The sequence below is a fragment of the Artemia sp. Qi Xiang Cuo genome, chromosome 16, assembly GCF_049724085.1.
Source record: "Artemia sp. Qi Xiang Cuo chromosome 16, ASM4972408v1, whole genome shotgun sequence".
Lineage (NCBI taxonomy): Eukaryota > Metazoa > Arthropoda > Branchiopoda > Anostraca > Artemiidae > Artemia > Artemia sp. Qi Xiang Cuo.
The window spans coordinates 9015946-9039428 of NC_142809.1; the positions used below are offsets into that span (position 1 = coordinate 9015946).

The 23483-nt window shown below is 35.2% G+C and overlaps 1 long non-coding RNA gene across 1 annotated transcript; it reads left to right on the plus strand.

Moving 5' to 3' along the window:
* Positions 1-503: 503 nt before the first annotated feature.
* Positions 504-15175, plus strand: LOC148942541 (uncharacterized). The gene is made up of 3 exons (XR_016143058.1): positions 504-525; positions 7070-7203; positions 15040-15175. It is a non-coding gene; the product is annotated as an uncharacterized LOC148942541 (long non-coding RNA).
* The last annotated feature ends 8308 nt before the right edge of the window (positions 15176-23483 follow it).

Consider the following 23483-nt stretch of genomic DNA (forward strand, 5'->3'; position numbering starts at 1 on the left):
TGTTGATTCAATTTATGGGTATACAGGTTAAAACAAGGATAACGCATGGCAAAATGCTTGGGCAATGTATAAGTTGGGCTACATATGTACACGTTAGGGGAATTGGGGAAAAATATAGTGGAACTAAAGTCAAAATGTGTTAGAAACAATTATTTTGCATACCCTGAAGTAAAAATTGTATTCTTAACATTTATCTTAATCAACAGCCTCAATTCTAGGCTTATACCCAAATGCATGCTTAAATGGCAAGAAAATTTGGACACACATAGTTCTAAACTCGTGCAAATTTAAATGTAGTCAGTTAACATAGTAACAGGATTGCAAAGGTTAAAGAAAATTTCTTTTGTATAAAAAAAGGTCACAGTGAAAATTTAAGCATTAACTAAAAGAATGTACCTTTAAACAAAATAGGCTAAACGAGTTTGAATGGAACAGCTTTTCTTTTTTTCTTTAGATATATGATGTGCTAGTCTGATTCGAGTTCTTGTGAAGCAAACATTAGGCAGAAATCATACCATTTATTTAGTAAGTTGCATTTATATAAATTTCTGGATTAAGCTTTATAACAGGGAAGAAAAAATGCAGGGGTACTTGTGTATTATATGCCACTCAAGTGCTTCATTTAATTTGAACCTGATTCTTTGGCGCGCAATCCCAATGAAATAACACAAAATATGATGAAAATACAATACTTTAGAAATAAAATTTGGCTACATTTTTGCATGTTAGGGGGGGGGTGTAAAGTATTGCGGGTCTGCATGAAAAATGTGTTAGGTACAATTGTTCTGTATATTATGAAGTAAGAATTGTTTTCTATCTTTAAACTGTACAAATACTTTACTCCCACCCCACCCCCCCCCTAATGTACAAATATATCACCCTAATGATATATTTCCCGTCTATTATGTCACTTCCCTTTGTCTTGTCGCACTCTAATTTGAAAGAAACTAACGAAGAAACCAGTTTGTTCTCGAGTTTTACACAGTGTAAAGTTGAACGAGTGGCATAAATACACAAGTAACAATGTAGAAAAAAGGTACTTGTGTGATATAGTCCCGACCACTAAAATTGTTCGTTAGTTTCTTTCAGCTTAGCGTGAGACAAGACAAAGAGAAGTGACAGAAATGATGGGAAATATATAATTGGGGCTATATGTGTACAAAAGGGGGGCGGGGTGGGGATAAAGTATTTGGACAGTGTGAAGTTAGAAAACAATTCTTACTTTATAACATGCAGAATAACTCTACAAAACATATTAGGCATCCAAACCTGCTATACTTTACCCCATCCCCCTGATGTGCAAATGTATGGGCCAAACTTGTTTCTAAAGTATTACATTTCTATTGCACTTAACATTGTTTCATTATATAGGGTTGAGCATCAGATACACTAGTTCTACTCAGATAAAGATAATTAGGCCGGGACTATATCATACAAGAACCAAAAACGATACCTTCTCCATTTAATTTTCTTTCCAAATATAATTGTTGCTACCAATAAAGTGCTTGCTTTATCACGCACCTATTTGGTTAATTTATCACTTATTTCAATAAAGCACTAGTAAAGCTTAAGCACCAAGAGCACAGGATTAGGGAATGATGGTTCTCCTTGTATATGGAGACTAATTTTCGATTGTTTTAAGCTTTCATACCGCAATTTTAGTTTATTTGATAAAATAGTGCATTTTAGCATGATCCCCTACAAAGTATTAACCAAAAGAGGTCAGAAAATTAAACCATTACCACTTCGCCATTCCAGATTCTACTATTTCTCCCATCAGCAGGTTTTCGACATTCCACCTCAGAGGTCATAAGATTTGACCTCTACAATTTAGTCACAACCAAGAACTGTTAAAGTTACGATAGAGGTTAGTAAAATTTAATTTGGTTCCTAGTTTTTGTACCAAAAGTTATAGGGGATCTAAGTATGGCCATACTGATTGCTAATTTTTTAGCAATCAGTACCAAAAGTTATAGGGGATGTAAATATGGCCATACTGATTGCTAATTTTTTTCCTTGGAAAAATCAAGGAGGCACACTTGTGCCTCTATAAAGAGGCGACCCACCACAATGTTAAGCGATTTCAGGTCCTAGAGGTCGCAGAGAGACGGCGGTAATCGCATTTTGTAGCCCAAGCTCAAACTAAGAAACTTGCAAAATTTCATCCTCCTCCGACTTTATCTTCATGGGGTAAACTGAACGGCCGGAAGTTTGGACCCTCCCACCACAGCCCCCTTTAACGTTGTCCGATTGGGCTGAAATTTAGAGGTTAAGCTTTTCTAGGGCCCGGGAGCTTATCTTCGAAATTTCAGCTCAATCCGATCACTCCTTCCCTGTTTTCAAAAACCAAATATAGCCACTTAAAATTCATCATCATTTCTTTTTTTTTTCTTATCCACGCCTATAGGCCACAGTTGGCAACTGATCCAGGTGAATGAGGACTCATTCGAAGCAGAATTCGACCTGTTAGAGCCTTTTGATATTTTCAGACCGAAAAAATTATCCCCCGAATTTTCATTTACGAAAAACCTTAGTTTTTTTCAAATAATACAGATAAACAGGTTAGATATGCTTTGTTATGAAAATATATGCGCGTCAATTTTCATAACAAAGCATGTCTAACCTGTTTATGTGTATTATTTGAAAAAAACTACGTTTTCTAAAGAGTTAAAGAGGCTGAGTTACCAGGTCAACCCTTAAAACATACAGGGATTAGGAGGCACAGTTGGGGGGGCTGTTAAAGAGGCTGAGTCACAAGTTCGAACCTTAAAACGTACAGGGATTAGGAGGCACCCTGTACGACGTGATTTGAGTATTCAGGAATTAAAAGCCTTAACACAAGAATGTTCAAGAGCTGGGGGTTTGGGGGGCGGCAGCCCCCCAACTTCAACTCCTGACACGAACAGCTAACAGTTAGTCAACCAATAATAAGTAATAAACTGTAAAAAAAAGTGCAGAAATTATTTGAAAAAAACTACGTTTTCTAAAGAGTTAAAGAGGCTGAGTTACAAGGTCGAACCTTAAAACGTACAGGGATTAGGAGGCACAGTTGGGGGGCTGCCGCCCCTCAAACCCCCGCTTTCGCAGCCTTTAAATAAAAAAAAAATTTAAACTGAAAGTAAGGAGCGACATTAAATCTTAAAACGAACAGAAATTATTCCGTATATGAAAGAGGCTGTGCCCTCCTCAACGCCTCGCTCTTTACGCTAAAGTTTTTACTTGTTTCAAAAAAGAGTTGTGAGACAAGTACAAACTTTAGCGTAAAGAGCGAGGCGTTGAGGAGGGCACAGCCTCTTTCATATACGGAATAATTTCTGTTCGTTTTAAGATTTAATGTCGCTCCTTACTTTCAGTTTAAAATTTTTTTTTATTTAAAGGCTGCGAAAGCGGGGTTTGGGGGCGGCAGCCCCCCAACTGTGCCTCCTAATCCCTGTACGTTTTAAGGTTTGACCTTGTAACTCAGCCTCTTTAACTCTTTAGAAAACGTAGTTTTTTTCAAATAATCTATCAAGTAATAAAGACCAAATGATGCGGTTTCCATGTAAACACTGTGTCTGAAGAATCTGCTAAGACTGTTACTCTGGGAAGCACACATCAATAGTATACATATATGAAAATAAAGACACACCCCCTCCCAGGAACCAAAAACGTAAAGTCATAAGAATTAAACACTTATATTAGAAAGTATCGATGGCTACCCAGCCTTATATGTATACAGAGAGATGCTTGTGTTTTTTCTTATCTATTTCACTTCTTGGTTTTGAGGCAAATTTGCAGTTTTCAACCTAGTTCAGCTAGGATGAAAGTAAAGACATTACTTGATACCCTTTTTTAGCCTCTTTCGTAAATCAGTAATCCCTTCTGGGGGGAATTACAGTTTGATCCCTTAATAGGACCCCAAGAAGTTAAACAATCTATTATAACCAAAAGTTTAAAAAAGGTGCTGATATATATAAAAAAAAGCAACTGTTTGGTGAGAAAAAATAGCCATTTGCAGGTGATTCAGGAATAGTAATTATTATTATTATTGCTAGTCTTAAAACAAAATGTTATTTGAAAAACAAATTTACAGACATTTTTAAAAATTCCCTGAAACCCCTCAAGAACGGCGTCAAAGCAAAACTGACGTAATTTTTGAGCAGCTTCTGGCTCTTCTGAAAGATTTCTGCTAATTTGTTGATTTCTTTTTTAGCAGACATTTTTTTAAAGATTTCGCAGATTTAGCAGAAATCTTATTAACGGTTTCTTCTAAAGATTAAAGTTTGAAAAATCCTTAACTTGGTATCTTTTTTTTAGGTCGTTCTCTGAACATATTTTATGCTAATGAAAAATATTGTCTGAATACAACACCTTTAGTACAATGTATAACATCGTTGATGATTTTTGATCTATAAACGCATATGAACGCATGCGACATCATTTGCGATTTTTTTTTTACATTCGGGGCTCTAAGTATAATCAGCGAAAGGGTGCGAATCCTGCCCATGACACACCAAAATTTTACCATGTTCTATCGGTGGAGCCAACGCCCTACGTCGGGAATCACAGGTCTAGATATGGAGTACTAACCAAGATACCAAAAGCTAGCCTTACTGAGAATCCTATGGATGTTCTAAGGAAACTTTTTGACAATAAATCACTCGCTCACTTCGCTGGCATAGGAGAAAAAGAAAAAAATGTCGTAGAAATTTCAAGGGAAAATGATAGAAATATCACGGACAGGGGATTTCAATTTGAATGATGTTCACTAAGGTCCCGTCTGTATAATCGATAAAGGGTTCAGTACAAAAAAAAAAGGATACAACTGAAATTTGTAATAATTAAATCATAAAAGTCACCGTAAATCGTAAATTTTACATAAACCTAAAATCGTAAAACTAAAATCGTAAAAATTAGTCCTGTCTAAAGTAGAAGTGTCTATGTTCTGACACTCTGCCTTCACCCGACGTTATCAAAACCCTTTTTATCTGAATTTATTTGATTAAAAAAAAACAACTATATCTAAATGATCGCTACGGGAAAACTATGGCTTGTAGCTGAGTTATGATCGCATATCCATATTCAGCATAAAAATAGACACTAGAATAATATAGAATCTTCCTTTAACTTTCTTAAAAATTTCTCCTGCGCCTTGCTACATGTAGTTCGTTTTCTTTTTCAATTTATCTTTAGTTCATTCAATTCTTTTTTTCTATAAGTTTACTTTTATGTAAAATAAAAAACTATGGGCTATAATTCGCATAAAATTTAAATGACTGGGACAAAATTTAATTTTTACCCTAAAGGTGTTGAGAAGGGGGCAACCCCTTCTCGTCATTCAAATCACGTGTTTTTTGTTAAAATGAGTTAAATAATTTTGTTAAATGAGGCTAGGTGTCGATGGTCTATCAAAGAAAATTATTATTTACTAATGTTTCATTTATTTCTTTGTTTTCACCTTTTCAAAGCATTTTGTTTTTAAACTAATTATTGGTAAGGATAGTTTTTGTACTGGAGCTGTTTCTACAATATCTACTACGAAACTATAATCACTTTTATAGCATATATTGGCCTGTCAAGGGACGTACCCGATCAGGGATTTTTTCGTGAGAAGTCCCAATAATGACAACAGAAATCTTATTTGATAATTTAGATAAATTTAGGACTTCTCTCCCGCATATGTGTATGTGTCTGTAATACCAAATTTTCAAAGTCGTAAACAAAAATGTTTGCTCGGGACTTGTCTTTCTTGCCGTTCTTAGGGGCCGACGTATGCCCTTCTCCCGAAAAATACATCCTGTTAAATTCTCTAAAAAGTTACTCCCCACGGCAAAATATTCTCCCCAGAGAACCATCCCCTAAAAAACCTACCCCGACAATTTCCCCCAGGAAAATTATCTCCCAATTTAAAAATGAGTAGTCAAAGGGAAATAAAGACAAATCAAAGGAATTAAGTAAAGATGATATAAGAAATAGTACCTATATTCCACTGTAGTATGTAAATGTAGAATATGGGGAGTAAAATAAGTTTGTGGTTCCCACATCAACCCTCCCATTTCTGCTCTTAAAATTTAGCCAAATCAAAATAGCGTAAGTGTATCCAAGCTATCAAAGAAAGTAAACATATTTTTTTGCGAATGGTATCAATTTTTCCATTTCAGGTCAACTAGAGGAGGTATGAAACTAAATTAAACAGTACTATTTGTGTCCAGATTTTTAAAAGGGCGCAAGTTGTTAAAAACTGCTGAAAATTTTTCTCCAGCATACAAATAGCAGGCCAAACTATAAAGTTTTAAAAAACGAAAAGATTTAAAGTATTATTTTCTTTTTCCCTGAAAGACTATGTCAATATAAAACGAACAAAAATGAATTTAAAAACTTTTTCCACAAAATAAGTTTTTCAAAGAAAAGAAAAGAACTCCATTAAACAATAAATGAGCAAAAATAAAATCAAATAATCTACCAAGCAATTGATATAAGCAATCTACCAAGCAATTAAAATTAATTGATAAATAAATGAAACCCAAAACGAACAGAAATTACAATAAATAACCGAGTCAAACTCAAAAGGAGCAGAAATTAACATAATTTGGCCGCAAAACCCCTATGCCTTCTCAAGGCCAGAACAAAATTTGCCCTTTACTGAAAAAAATATAAATGTTTTTACTTTTATAACTTTAGTCAATCAAATAATTTTAACATTTTGATTACTAAATATCAGTATGTTAGACTGACAATGCACATTCATTTGTATTTTTTTTAGCAAAGGGCAAAATTTGCCTCGGTTATTTATTGTAATTTCTGTTCGTTTTGGGTTTCATTTATTTATCGATGCTGATTTGTGGTAGTTCCACGCTTGGTAGATTATTTGATTTTATATTTGCTAATTTTTTGTTTAATGGAGTTCTTTACTTTTTTTTGAAAAACTTATTTTGTGGAAAAAGTTTTTTAAATTAATTCACTTTTAAAAGTTGACTGAATTACTTTTGCACAAGAAAAAATTAATGCTCATTATTTCCGTTATTTTTAGTGTCTTTAACTTCTTTTTCCTTTCATTTGCCATTTGATTTAGCATTTCACTTTTTTTCAGATGACGAACCAAGTATAGAGCTAATGATCATCATTCCTCCAGGAGCTAACAAAGATCAACTGCGTTGCCTGGTTAATAATGTGATTACACCTGGCTTGGTTAAATTTTACAGCATATACCCCAATTTATCGCCAGTAGGTTTTCTTCATTATATTAAATTTTATTCCTATGACAAATTTATTTCTTTGATGTGTTAACACCTGGTTTAGACTGTTTTTATAATAGGATGAGCTGCTTAAAATCGCCAAGCGTAAGTTTTCTTCATTATATTAATTCTATTTTGTATATAAAATAAAAAAATGTAATTCTGTAAGCAATGCTAATTTCTTTACGGTATCTAAATTTTTATGCCTATTATCTTCCTTATTACTTTTGAAAATTGTAGCATTTTCATAAATAAGCCGTGTAAAGTTACAAAGATTTTGTTTAACGCAAAATCAATAGTATTTTGGTAACAGTTGGCACACATAGACAAAAATGTCTATTTTCTAATGTCTAAAGATCTAAAGAGAAAAAAAAAGTCTAAAGTTAAAAAAAGTCTCTAAATTCATTATGTCTAACTATTTCTTTAAATTTTTTTGAATTATCAAACAACTTTGTGATAACGACCAGTAAGCAGGGTGCAATGCGGCTCAAAAGTAACCGACACTCTAACAAACGAAGTCTTGATAACAATAAACACATTCTTAATAACAAAGATCCGAGTTTTTGAATTGGACAACACCCATTTTTGTTATTTTTTATTTTAAATTTTGAAAAAAACAACCCAAAACGCACTTTTTGGGTGCCATGTGTCACTTTAAGATTGCCTTATAAATTCAAATATGTAAATTACAATTAAATATAAAAACTAGTTTATAAATGAGACCATAGTTAGCTTTCTATGATGTCCTTGTGTTTGGCCCAACCTTTCTATTCCAAAATAATTGCCCAAATTTGCACTTTTAGCCTTTCCAAACTGCGCATGTGGCATTTTATTACGACCTTATCGAGCCTATGCACATAAAAAACGATAAGACATAAGATTTATCTTTTGCGAGTCCTTATACAGCTCTCTATGGTGTTCCTGTGCCTCAGTAGCACAGTTTATAGACTGTGCTCATAATTCTATAAACTATGCTCAGTAGCAACGAAGAAAAGTAAGAGGACAAATCACTACTGCTCACATAAAAAAGTGATTCTTTTGTTGTTGTTCAATCAGGGGAGTTGCAATTTTCCTGTATAAGGTTTCAAAACTGGTAATTTAAAGGATAATCCATTGGTTAAAGAGTAATCCTGTACAATATAGAAAAATTGGGTAAGATAGAAATTCTTTGGCTAAACAGAATATACAGGCTGTACCTTCCAAAATTTTTCATGAACATATCATTTAAAGGTTCGAAGAACACATAACTTTGGCAATCTAATCGTGTTTTTAGCAAAAAGTCACCTACCGGATTTTTAGGGAAACGGTAATTGATTATTTTACTAAATATTTTACCTTTTACATTAGTAAGAGTCTGTTACTGTCTACCACTCCCTAATATAAAAATAATTACCTTTTACAACGGTTATCTGAAGCACCTTCAAAGTAATAACTACTTAAACGTCAATAATCTCCTAATCTTCACAAAAGGACAAGCGGTGCTTATGCATCAAGCCTTAAGGCAAGAAAGTCTTTCTCATTGTAAAGATAGTAAATAGTTAGGAGATTTCATTTAAAGGGTGCCAATTTTTAATGTAATTTGCTAGGAACCCATTGTTTTGCCTCATATCTTCGGATCAAGTTAAAAATTCTAGGAGCTGTTTGAAGGGACAGGGCAAGGGAACTTTGTCTATGGGCGAAGATGGTTGAAAAAAAAGAAGCGCCTTCAAAGTAATAACTACTTAAACGTCAGTAATCTCCTAATATTCACAAAAGGACAAGCAGTGCTTATGCATCAAGCTTTAAGGCAAGTAAGTATTTCTCATTGTAAAGATAGTAAATAGTTGGGAGATTTCATTTAAAGGGAGCCAATTTTTAATGTAATTTGCTAGGAACCCATTGTTTTGCCTCATATCTTCGGATCAAGTTAAATTTTCTAAGAGCTGTTTGAAAGGAGAGGGCAAGGGAACTTTGTCTATGGGCGAAGATGGTTGAAAAAAATTTGGTTTTCTCAAAAGAGTTTTCTTTGTGTTTTTTCTATTCTATTCTTTTTGTTTTTTTTTATCCCCTGTATCTTTTTCCTGGTTGTCTCCCGGCGGGCTATTGGCTTGTTGACAAAATTTTTACCTATCGGAAATAATTATTGGAAACAATAGGCCTAGTTTTCGACTAAAGAATTCCGAATTTGAAATGGAATGTAGGGGTCTTTCTTCTTCACTTTTTAGATCAGACAAATACTTTCCAGCTCATAAGCTCTCTAAGCAAAAGTATGATAAAAGAGATAAATCTTACAAAAGCTTGTAAATGTAAAAGTAAGTAATTGATGAGAAAACTTGATATTTGCTTTTGCAAAAAAAAAATGAAATTCATTCTTGTCTGCCCATAAAAAGCGGAGATAAGATACATATATACCTCTATATCACGAATTCTATACTTACTACAAAGGGAATTTGGGTTTAAAAATTTGGTCGTTAACAACTGACCGTCCTATTGAAGGAAGAAGAGAATCTTGTGCCTCAATGAACTACAACAGAGAGAAATATATAGTGTTCAATTTTTCTTTTTAAATTTAATAAGCTTAATGGCACCCAAAATATCTATTAGCATGCGTAAATTTAGAAAATTTTATAAATGGAAGGAAATATCCTGCAAAAAATATGATCTTAACAAAAACCACCTCATCAAAGTTTTTATGTATATGGATTCCCCCGAAGGATTTTCCGTTTCCTGAGTACTGAAATGTGCGATTTTATATTTTTGCGTCAAGAGCGCGGGGCTATTGTTTTATTTTATTATTTTGTTGTTGTTTTTTAATTCAAACCATTTGAAGTAAAAGAAAAAGTTGGGATAATTGAATCAAATTCAATAGTCTCAGATTTTCTGAGGGAGTTTCATTCGCCCGAAAATAGCAAGTTCCAGTGGCATGAGTAAGAATAAGGAATAATTAGAGGGCAACAAGACCCTCCCCGCTTCTGTGTTCTTTTTTTACCCTAAGGTTTTGGAAGCAAAAATGACGGTGGTTCAAAATTGAAGGTAGCTCCATTTTAGTTTAAATTTACAATGGAGAGGATTTACACAGCAAAAATATTCTTTATAGGTATATAATAACCAAAAAAATTTTCTTTTAGAAAATTTCGGCCTTTAGGAATGAATATACCAAAAATGAAGCCAAGGGGAAATCAGTATTGGTGACTTTGGTGCTTTAAAAAATGTATACCCCCAGAGCTGTTTCTAGTGTTGGTGGCACCGTGAGAAAAATTCATTACAGCGCCCCTCCCGACTAAAATATAACCAAAAAGAACGAACCAAAATGAAAAACTGATAAAAGTGTGCAATTCTCCTGCAGCGGCAACCCGCTCCCGGCCACGGGGCCCAGTGAAACTTGATCCAGTTGCCCCCCTCCCCTTAGATCGGCTGTGTATATGTATACCTTATTGACCTACTGCGTTTTCTGTGGTGACCTAACCCATGCTTACCTAACTCATGGAAAGACGTAATGCCAGAGGTCAACGCAGTTCTGAATCATATGAAGATTTTTTCAACAAAGAATAGTCAATGGGTTGGCTACGCTTCAAAATGAATTACTGATGTTGCTAATATTGGAATTGGAGGGTTCGACCTGTTAAGTGGTGTGTACAGATATTTGTTAAGTGACTTGAGGCTGAGTTGGAAAATGATCTTTTGGGCATCTATTTATGGAAGCTACTGCTACTATTTACTACTGACTGCAGCACCTAGATGTCTAAGGCCAACATAGCTGAGCCTGCTTGTCATGCGTCCAAATCTATTTGAAACTTCACTCTTTACCATTCCTATGAAATTTCTATTTCCTTCACATCCTTTCTTAGCCAATAAAAAAGCAAGCCAATAAAAGCCAAGGGAAAATTAGCCAATAAAATTGCCCTTCGGTAGGGAAAAACCCCCTCCCCGAAGATTTTTTTTCTGGTGCCCTGGTTCATTATTTTTTATTCTTTTTTATAGAACCAATTTCTCAATTCGGTCAATTATTGGCCCCTTTGCCACTCTGGGACCCCCGAATGTTTTGTTCATTGCCGCCCCTGTGACAATGGGCCTCCCCCAAGATTTTGCTCTAGATCCACCCCTGGAAAAATTAGTATGGTGTTCCAATGGGGAAATTTTAAGGGGATTTTCCTCTGCTCCCATCCCTCATATTTGCCGTTATAGCTATAATTTAGAAATTCTTAATATGTTCACTCGATGATCCATTGGGAAGAGCAAAATAGAATAGGACTGGATATATTTGAATCACAAAAGTTATCCCATATTTCACTATTTAAACTAATTTCCTTAATAGGTGAATCATCAATAGCCGTGTTTAGTAGCTGGTGCTTTTTACATTTTTGAATTTATATTCATTTTTATTATTATAAAAAAAAACATGTATTGAAGGTTTGGAGCTGACCACCAAATGATGAGACTCTTTTGATTATGAAAGAACAGAGAAACTAATAAACGTATTTCTGAATCATCATTTCAATATTTTTTTTTCTGCAATGCGTGCAGTTTTCTCCAGTATTCATGTGTCCCTTCTCGTGCTCAGGTATACTCATTACTCAAGTCTCATATGGAATACCAGCAAAGTATGGCAGCCTTAAAGCAGGATTATAAAGTGTATCACACATTTTTTCAATTTTTGATAATCCTCTTGTGATTAAATGAACCAAAGCAACCAAGATCAAGGCAAGATTATGTAAGTTAAAACAGCTACAGACTTAAATGTGCTTAAAGAAGCGTAGGTTACATAAAAACCTAAATAATATGTTAAATCTCTCTCTCTCTCTCTCTCTCTCTCTCTCTCTCTCTCTCTCTCTCTCTCTCTCTCTCTCTCTCTCTCTCTCACACACACATACAGATAGTTACTAGTGGTATTATTAATTTATCTTTTCAGTTACAGATCTTTTCCGTATAATTAGTATTATGTCCAGGTCTGGAACTAAATTGCCGAGAGTCTAAATTAGCTTTGGGATCTTCAGATAGATAATCGAAAATAAACCCCCGGGGACACTTGGGAGAGGCACAGAGTTTTTGAAATCGGGTAAAAATCATTGGGCGAGAGGCTTTTTTTATTTTAGGATGGGGGGTTATATACGGTGTCTTAAAGCTGTCCGGGATTATTCCTGGACAACTTCAAAATAGCACTAAGCTCGTTGGAGCAAATAGCTATAAACTCAATTAAGGGGTAATCCTTTTTCTCGTGTTGAGTTTTTCGCATAATCTTTGGGGACAAATTATCGGAGTTTGTTCGATGGGTCCAACCTCAGGTAGCTCATCTTGAGGTTTGTGTGTACGACACATATTTAAAAAATATGTGGTGATCCAATTAGCATTTGGAAGTTTACCCTTAACACCATAGATTGTCAGCTCTTTTAGAATTTGCCCCACGTTCTCCTAGACCTTTTGAAGTTCCAGGAGAACGAGATGCTCGGTCTCAAGATCCTCTTTCTAGAGATTAATAAAAAACAACTTTTTCCACAAAACAAGTTTTTCAAAGAAAAGTAAAGAACTCCTTTAAACCAAAAATGAGCAAAAATAAAAACAAATAATCTACCAAGCGTGAAACTACCACAAATCAGCATCAATAAATAAATTCCATAAATAATTTCAAAACTAGTTTCAATAATTTCATAACCAAAATATAATTAGGATATATACAAGTATCCTAAAATTTTATATAAAAAAAAATTTAGTGAAAAAATTATAACGATGTTGAGATTTTAGTGAAGATACAAGGGAAAAGGGTACAGAATGCTTGATATTATTTTCTTAATAATAAATTAGTTTGATTATTTTGGTTTAATTTTCTTTCAAGAACTTCTTTTAAAAAAAAAATGTTTCTAAAATAATTTATGTCCTTTTTGATTGCCAAAGTTTATTAAAGTTAGTGAAATTGATATTTTTCCAATTTTTCACGTCTTCGCTTAGAGTATAAAAATATCCAGTTCTAATTTATTAGTTCTATTTAGTGTCTTTTGATGTATTTCAATTTTCCCGTCAGTATTCCCTGACTGTTTCAACTAAATACCTGTAGCTAGATATATCTTTCTCACAATTGGGATGCATATAGTGTTTTTGATCGAGCTCTACATTGTCTGAAACTTTCAAATGAATCCACTTAATTTTTGTTAAGAAGTTGCACACACCATTTTAACAACCTAGATGTACATAGTATCTTTTGATTTAGTTCAACATCTTCTGAAACATTAAACTAAATACCAATAGATAATTCTTGGAAATTGCACATAGGCCCTTTTGACAACCTGGATGCATACAGTTTTATGTTGTTTAAATTCAAATTTCCCCTTAATATTCTCAGAAAGTTTGAAGTTCACTATTCTTGAGATACCCTTCACTATTCTTGAGATACTGCAGATATGAAAGTCAAAGTTTTTTGACTATATTAGCTGTTAATACTAGAATATAATATTTCTATTATAATAGCTAATATGTTAATACTAGAATATAATATAATATTAGAACATGTTACTGAGATATTGCAGCTAAGTCACACTAACAACTGGAATGCACAAAGTGTCTTCATCCGCTCATCACAATTTCAACGTTTACTTCAACGTTCCCAGGATGTTTCAACTTGACACCCTTATTTAACTCTCACCCTTACTTAACTGTTCTCGAAATATTAAAGGAATGCCGTTTTGACAACCTAGATTTACATAGTGCCTTTTGATTTTGTTAAACATCCCCCTTAGCATTCTATGAAAGTTCAACTTTATGTACCTAGTAAATTCAGATATTTGTCGGGGATGTGCTTCTCTATGTATTTAGCATTGTTCAAGTTTAACTAAGACCAATTATACAAAATATAATTTATTTACATAAAAAAAAATTAAAAGGAAAATCTCTTCTATATCAAATGCAAATTTTGGTTCATCTTGAAAGCAGACAAGTTATTTTGATCCACTTGGTGTCTCATCAACAATACACCAAAAGACACACAAGCTTACATTATATTTGATGGTGCGTCAAAATCGGCCTGATCTCTTTCAATTCTATTTACCCTTCCAAACGTGATCAATTTAAATTAGGCAGCTTGGCACAATCGATATCACTTACGTTATACTTACACGATTCCGATAGAAAATGTATTACTTTCTGATTGGACTGTTTTACTGCACATTATGGACTTGTTATCAGAGGAGCTTGAAGATTTAATATTAAAATAGCTGTAATGACATAGTATGTGATTATAACTTTTTCGATTAAATTTCTTGATTATAGCAAATTTTCTCAATGTTCATGCTTTTTTGGAGTTTGCTATGTTCTAGTATATTGCACACTAAGGACAAAACTACGTAAACTGTTGTTTGGCTGATCATGGCAGAACTGTTTGACTGCTAAGACAAATTTTTTTCCAACATATGAAATATGTAATGTAATAATATATCCAACGAGTATATCAGTAAATACCAGAAAATAGTAAGCTCCAAACAAGAATGACCTATTGAGAAAATTTAGTCAATTTTTGAAATTTATTCAAAAAGTGTAAATTCACATTCTATGTCGTCGTATTTTTTTAAAATCTTTTCAATATTGATTCTTCCAGGTCAGCTGGAAGTAAATCCGTGACATGAAGTAAACACACAGTCTAATCGGGGAGTAAAACGTTCGCTATCCGAACTGCTTCACAGGCGAACCTGGGCAAATAAGACTGTGATATCGGTGCTGCCAAGGCAAAGCGAAAAATCGTTACTACATCCCCTAGAGTTAAGTCCTGAACTATCGGAGTTGAATTTATATTATCCTCAGGTTCAGAACTTGCTTGCCGTTTGTATCTTTTAGGGTAATTCTTAAACAGTTGTTCTTCCAGTAACAGAAAGTTGGACCCATAAGTACAGTCCGGAACAATAATTTTGGATGCAAAATCTGCTGAAACAAGAACCAAAAACTAGTAAAAACGCCAGCGGTCAGGAGGCCAAAAAACCGAAATGTTTCCACAATTTAGAAAAAAGGAGTAAAAATTAGTAGGTAATCTTTCACTTTTTTCGCTGTACTAACCTCATGACAAAACATGACAACCTCATGACATCATGACATCATAACCTCATGACAAAACATATTTGTGCGAAATTCTTACATTCGATCATTGCTATATTTAAGAAAGTACCAAGGTACATGGCCCTAAACTTGTTATTTTAATGCTTATTCCCTATATTTGTATTCTTCTTTTTGTAAAATATGGATGGTTCTTCTTGTTTTAGTGGATTCGGCCAGACCCGAAACAAAGGTCTGTTAATCTTCATTATTTTTTGGGTCTTGGGAAAAAAAATGAAATAAAAGCGAAGAATATGCAATTAATGTAAAGAATTTGCAACAGATGCATAAAGAAAAGCAAAAGCTGCAAGTAATGTGAGGTAAAGTGAAGTAGGCCTAATATGATGAAAACTTAGCAAAACCATTAAAATTTGATATTCTTTGCCAGTCCAAAACCCCTTACGGTCAGGTTTATGGGTAAAATATTTTCCAAAGGAGGGGGTGATAATAACACAAACATTTAGTAGTCCTAAAAACGTCTCCAGAAAGCCTACTATCGTTGATTTTTCTTTGGGGGGAGTTGTCTGCACGCGTCCCTGCCTGTGTTACATACCCAAAATGACTATTTTACATTCAATAGTAATGATTCTACATCAAAATTTATACTTTTCGTAAATAATTATCGGTGGCAAATTACACGCGAAAACACTCAATTTAAAAAAAAACGCAACTGGGCTCGAAGTTTGTGGCTATCCCAAACTTTAAAATCCTTTTACAAGGACCGAAAAGCGCCATACGGGCTTTAATTTTAACACAGGAAGTACTTCCTGTGTTGTGTATGTATTTAAAATTTTGTTTTTTTTCTAAAACGATAAATGTATCATCTAGGAGACCATGTACCATACTTTCACGATCACCAGTAAAAAGCGCGTTAGTTTCAGTAAATTCAGCACTCATAGGACAGTTAAAATCACCTAATATTACACAAGGCAATCTTTCTAATCGGATTTTGCTGAGACATTCAGCTAATTTACGTAAACTTTGCGCAAATTCGGAATGAGATGCGTCATCACGATAGTCGGTTGGCATGTATACATTCACAACAACAAAATGACACAGTAGAACCGCTAGAATATTTTGCGTTGAAAAAAACAACTTTGATTCGAAATAGTTTAAAATAGAATTCACAAGATACCCGGAAGGGGTTACCTGGTCCTTTTTTATGACTCCAGGCACAACCTACATGTTATTAGCATGGAAAATGTCCAGTTGACCTACAGAAATAGGAAGAGAAAAGTGCTCTTGGATACACACAATTTTGTAAGCCTAAAAACACAATATGTTTCAACTAAATACCATTAGTAATTCTTGGGATATCGTAGATACATCCTTTTAACTACCAGAATGTTTAGAAAGTATTTTTATTAAGCCTAAAATCCCCTCGGCATTCTCTGGAGTTTTCCACTTAATACCCTTGAATGTATTTTGTATATTTTGTTAAGATATATCCTGATATTTTGTCCACTCCATTTTAACCAGCTGGATGTATATCGTATCTTCTGATTTAGTTCAACATATCAGAAAATCACAACTAATAATATAAGCCGATCGTGAGATATTACAAATACGCTTTTTTGACAACCGGGATCCGCATAGCTATTTATTGAAAGTTCAACATTCGTGGAAAGTTTCAAATCCTAATATGTTTCTGATATCAAAACAAATACTCCCAGATATGCCTTTTTGACAACCTGCAAATAGATAGTTATTTTTAGATTTAGTGTAACTGAAATATTCTACCTAATAAACCTACCCATTCTTGAGATACGGCTTATAAGCCATTTTGACAATCTAGATGCACTGCGCCATTTTGACAAGGAAGCTACAGTTAAGATCCTTTTGCTTAGTTCAGTAGGTCAATTTGTGATAGCAGAACCTGCAGTTGTGTCTGAAGTCACAATTGCAGTAGCAGCTGCAATAGGCCTACTTGTTTTAGTCGCAGTCACAGCTGTAAGCTTTAGCCTTTGCAGTCACAATTGTTACATTTGTAGTCTCGAGCCGTCCTTCTCGCAGCCAGAGTTGCAAGTAGTCACAAGCAAAATCGAAGTTTCAAGGAGTCACTAGTAGCACACTAGTCACTAGTAGTAGTCACTAGGAGTCACAGTTGAGTTGTATTTATGATCTAAAGTAGTTGTAGTTAAAATCAAGGGTACCGGCTGAAAATTTTCCGGGGGGGGGGGGGGTAGATACCATAAAATAGCTATGTCTCTAGGGATATTGGGGATGTCAACCATGTAAAGTCTCGGTAAAACTTTACCGTAAAAAAAGTCTGTGGATTGTCAGTTTAAGATACATATACTGATATTTATTCCTTAGTTTTAACAATTTTTTATTTATTAAAGTAAAAAAAGTGAAAGCACTGAAAATGTATTTCCTTCAGTAAAAGGTAAATTACGTCCTGTTCTTGAGAAGACATGGGGGTTGACACCCCTACTCATGTTAAATTTTGATCGTTTCGAGCTTGACTTGGTTATTTATTCTAATTTCTGTTTGTTTTTGGTTTCATTTATTTGTTGATGGTGGTTTGTGAGAGTTTTACACTTGAAATTTCGTTGACCTTATTTTTGCTCATTTTTGGTTTAATGGAGCTCTTTACTTTTCTTTGAAAAACTTATTTCGTGAATAAAGTTTTTTTTTAATTACTTTTCATAAACAAACAGTTGGATTTACTTACCTGTGGGGAAGTATGGAACATAAAAGAACCACTAATGTCAGATAAACAACTGAAGACCTATTACTGTTAAATGAGTAAACCAAACTCCAGAATTAAATTTGGTGTTAATCGAATGGGGCATTCCAAAATGTGGGCGCTTTAGTTGTTATTCCTGGGATACTGCTGAGATGCCTTATTGGGAGTTAGCATTAACACAGTATATTTTGATTTAATCTTAAGGCAACATTTAGTTTTTAAACATAATGGGCAAATGGGGGGGTTGGGTTGGGAGGGGGACTAGTTGCCCTCCAATCACTTCTGACTATTAAAAAGGACATTAGCCCTTTCTTTTTTCAATCGAATGAGCCGTTTTCGAAGTTCCTACGACAACTCCTTGTATACGAAGTGCCCTGGTCTAAACAAAAAGAAAATAATAATACATTGAACCCATATCGATCTTTACTATAAAAATGTCAAGCCTTTCAATCACTTTCGACTATTAAAAGAGGCATTAGCCCTTTCAATTTCCAATTGAAAGATCCCTTTTTAGTTTCTACGACAACGCTTTCTATAAACACCTTATATACCCCTAGGGCATAAATTGCAACCTTTGCCCTGAGCGATGTAAGGGGGTCGTCATCCTAAAATACCTAATTTCGGTAACTTTCAACTACGTTAAACAAAACGGCTATCTCAAAATTTTGATTGGATGTATTTGGGGAAATGATGGGAGTGATAGGGGCAATAGATGCTCTCCAATCACTTTCAACTATTAAAAAGGCACTAGCCCTTTCAATCTCCGATCGAATGAGCCCTTTTAAAGCTTCTAGGACAACGCTTTCAATAAAAACCTTAAATGCCCCCAGGGCAAAACTTACAACCCTTGCTCTGAGGGCTAGGGGTGTGTAGACATAAGACATAATTTCCAGAAATTTTAACTACGTTGAAAAAAATTGCTATCTCAAAATTTTGATTGGATATGTTTAGGGAAATAGTGGGCGTGAGATGGGGTTAGTTGCCCTCCAATCACTTCCGACATCTACGTTGAACAAAATGGTTATCTTAAAATTTTGATTGGATGTGTTTGGGGAAATGGTGGGCGTGACAGCAGGATTACTCGCCATCCAATCACTTTCGACTATTAAAAAGGGAACTAGCCGTTTCAATTTCTAATCGAATGATTCCTTTTTGAATTTGTTTACGACAAGGCAGTAGTGACGCCACTCTGCTTTCTATGACATCCCTAGAAACTACTCCTTTCTTCCAATTGTTTAACGGTGCAAGAAGAAGGTTTAACGGCACATCCCTCTTTTGGTGACCAGGTGTTGCAATTTTAGACGAAATTCCCGCCCCTGATAAGTTCCCTAGGTGTTTCATTTACTTGGAGGGTGGTCGGAAAAATATGGGGATCCCCTCGCCCCTGTTTCTAGGCAAGATTCCAAGCACTTGTTTCGTCATCTGACACACCCCTTTCTTTTTCTATAACAAACCCCTTTGTTTTTCAATGACAAGCCCTCTGACATCACACCTACGCAATGCGATTACCAGGTCTATTAAAGGGAACACCGTTGCGAAGACTCCGTGACAAACCCCTCTTAACTCCAATGACGTCATAGGACTTGTCCCGTTTCAAACGGACTGATATGTACTTTGCGACAGGAACCCATGAGGGAATTCCCTCTTATAACGTAACGACAGCTCACACCTTACGTGATTATTGTGCAACACTGTCACGTAATACTTTTTATTCGCCCTAAACCCCCAAAACGTTTTTTTTCATTAACTTAATGGCGGTACACCCTTTATGTTAGGTCAGCAAATCTTACGCATGGACAGCGCAGCCTTTACTGCCAGATAATACCATTTTGACATTTTTTGCCCAAAAGCCTCAAGACATTTTCTTATTTTTCGGCATTTCATTTTTCACTCGAAATACCTTTCAAATTTTTTATTTTCTAGAGTTTTTGATCAAGCCAAAACTCGAAAGCACATTCCCTTCCAATGGTTCAGTGCCCCAAGCAAGTCATCCATGAAATCATTTCCAGTGTTATGTATCTGGAACCATATTCTGAAAATAACCTATTGCGTGACAGCTAAGATCCCTCTTTTTTGGCACTAGTTAGAATGAAGCGTTACTCTCCCAATTTGATACACCCCAGGAGACATTTGCTCTCAAGATATAAATAACGATAAAACGAAAATGTATCATTTCTTTACGTGGGTTATTAGAATTCATACCATCGCGACAATACGCCACCCACCTCTAGCATGCAACACCGGAGGAATAAGGTTGATATTAGATTCAAATTTAAGACATATTAAGAGCTTTTAAGGAAAATATCCATTTCTTTTAGTACCTGTTATATTTTCACCTCTTCCATGGAAAAATTCCTTAATGTCTCCACCCTAACTTTTAAGCTGCAGTTCACCCCACAATGACATTATATGCCTTCCCCAGCCCTGACAAGACATCATCTCCACCAAGAAATTTTTCAGGCATTTCATATTAAAAATTATGTCTTTAAAACACGTGATTCAAGTTTTTAGCAACCCAAGCCAATCACGGTGCCCCACAAAATACTCTACAACACCATAGCATTTCACCCATCTGACACCAGCACCCTCCCCCACCCCCCCCCCCCCCCCAGATGACCTGATATTAGTGATACATTTAAAACATATTAAAAGATTTCTTTGAAGGACTTTTAAAGAAATACACCGTTTCATTGAGTATTGTTAGATTTCACTCCCCCTCCAGTGACTAATTCATTGAGCACCACCCACCTTATCTTTAAGCTTTAGAGTATACTAGTCAATGAAGATTCATACCATCTCGGTAAATTATAGATGATATTGTAAACCCACCCGACATCACTACATCTCCCCCAAAACATTTTTCAGGCATTTCCTCATAAAAAAAAACTATGACTTTAAATCCCTTGATTCACATTTTTGCAACCCAAGCCTACCGGATACCCCCACAGAACACTCCACACCATCATGGCATCACCCCCATCCATCACAATACGACACCAGACACCCCCCGGATGGCCTAATATAAGTGGTATATTTAAACCATATTAAGAGGTATTATTGAAAGACTTTTAAGGAAATACCCTTTTTTTCATTGAGATAAATTTACGGAAATCTAAAAATATCCCAACAATAGATTCCACCCTTCACCTAGCAATCATTTTCAGATGGTGCCTTGATAATAGATGCAATTTTTAGACAATATTGTAGCTTATTAAAGAGTAAAATATAAAAACAATAACATGTGTAATTTAAAAAAAGATGTGGGAGGAGGACTCCAGGGGAGGGGAGTCGTCTGTGACAGGAGGAGCCCTGTTTTTCCGTCACCAGCTCAGATCTACATTTTTATCCAGTCAGTTAGTTTTTTTGTTGCGCAAACCGGTGATTTTCAAGTATTTTTTTTTTAATATTTTCTTGTTTATTGTTAGCCCGCAGCGGCCCTTCGTCCAGTAGGGTACCCGCCCGCTCGCTGGCAACCTCCGAAGGCGTGTCCAGTCCCCCGATTGGTTTGTCTCAGCCCTTACATAACACAGGGCACATTTTTTCAGAGAAATATCAAAACACGCAAAGGCAGGATAATTCTATCTTGAGAAATTCTTGTTCCCACCCATCCAGCGTACTGCGGAGGGGGGGGGGGGTCGGTCAGTGCCTACTTATTTTGGAAATCGAATCCAGACTTCATCTAGGCGATGAAGGAGGTTAGAAAACGGTATTGCTCGAGATACCTTAGAATGTAGTAAAAACAGGAAAATTATCATAAAATTTCTTGGATATGACCACCTCCGACATCACATCATCCCTTTTTCTAGCGCCAAAATATGGGGAATCTTAGCTGTCACGCAATAGGTTATTTTTAGAATATTGTTCCAGATACAAAATACTGGAAATATTTTCATGGACGACTTGCTTGGGGTGCTGTACCATTGGAAGGGAATGACCTTTCGAGTCCTGGCAGGGTCAAGAAGTCTACAAAAAGAAAAAATATGAAACGTGTTTCGAGCAAAAAAATGAAATGCCGAAAACAAGAAAATGTTTTGAGGCTTTTGGGCGAAAAATGTCAAAATGGTATTTTCTGGCAGTGTAACCTTACATAAAGTGTGTACCGCCATTAAGTTAATGAAAAAAAAATGCTTTGGGGGTTTTAGGCGAAAAAAAGTATTGCTTGACAGTGTTGCACAATAATCACGTAAGGTGTGAGCTGTCTTTACGACAGCTCACATATGTACAAAGTATATATCTGTCCGTTTGAAATGGGGTAAGTCCTATGACATCATTGGAGTTTAGAGGGGTGTGTCACAGAGTCCATTTTCACGGAGTCAACGGAGTCCGAAGAAAACTTTCATCGAAGAGAAGATTTGTTAGTGTTAAGCAAAACTTGTTATCATAAGTAGTAAGTCGTATAAAGGTTAAAAACTTACATTCAAACTTACACCTGAGGCATAGATATGTGTGTAAGTTTTCAAGTAATTGGGTTACCAGGGTCATTTGCCTATTACAATGACCTTCCGGTTTTTCTGGTAGGTAATTCTAATCTAGAGGTCAATACATCTTTCAAAGAGGAACGAGTATGCAATACCGGTCCTAGTGTGATTGATTTTTTGGACAATTGGCTTTAGTCAAGAATAGTTTGTTAGGAGTGTGTCGTTGCTAAAGCTAACTCTCATTGGAAAAAAGGGGTATAAAGCTTTTTTGTTTTTGATAAGAATTGCACAATGAATATATCGTTTGACGTGGGCATTTTTTATGAGCCAATCAGAGGTTGTTCAATATACGATAACTTGATTTGTGGTTGGGATTTGAATAAAAGAAATGGTTATGTTATTCGCTTGCGTGTATAGGAATTCCCATGTTATTTGCTTGCATGTATAGATATTCCCTTGTTATTTGCTTGCATGTATAGGAATTCCCAAGTTATGTGCTTGCGTGTATAGTAATTCCCATGTTATTTGCTTGCATGTATAGTAAGTCCCATGATATGTGCGTTCGTGCGTAGGAAGTCCATTGTTCTGTGCTTGCTTTCTCTTTAATTCCAATGGTTTGTGCGTTAATTTATATTTATTAAAATTTTAGTTGCGCTCATGTCGATGTATTAATTGTTTAGTATAGTTAGTTGTGGTGTCGGCATTGTTGATCTTATTTGGTGTCGATTACATCTAATTTCATTATATTTAGTATATATTACTTACCATGTCGTTTTATTGAATGTATATTAAATACCAAAGTTATTTTCATTCGAGTATAGGAATTCACATGGTATTGGCTTGCTTGTATAGAAATTCCCATGTTATTTGCTGTTAAGTCCGTTGCTTTGTGTTTTTACAACCAATCATGTTACACTCCCCACGGTATTTTAAAATATTTTTTGTATTAAAATGATACCCGAATCCACTCCCCCGTTTTTGGCTCTACTTAAAGTGATTCCAGTTCTGAATCTGCTAGCACCAACCCTGGTTCCAGTCCCAATCCCAGCCTCAGCGATTCTTGTCCTCTTAGTTTCGGTTGCGCCACTTCTGCTCCCTGATACCACCTTTCCA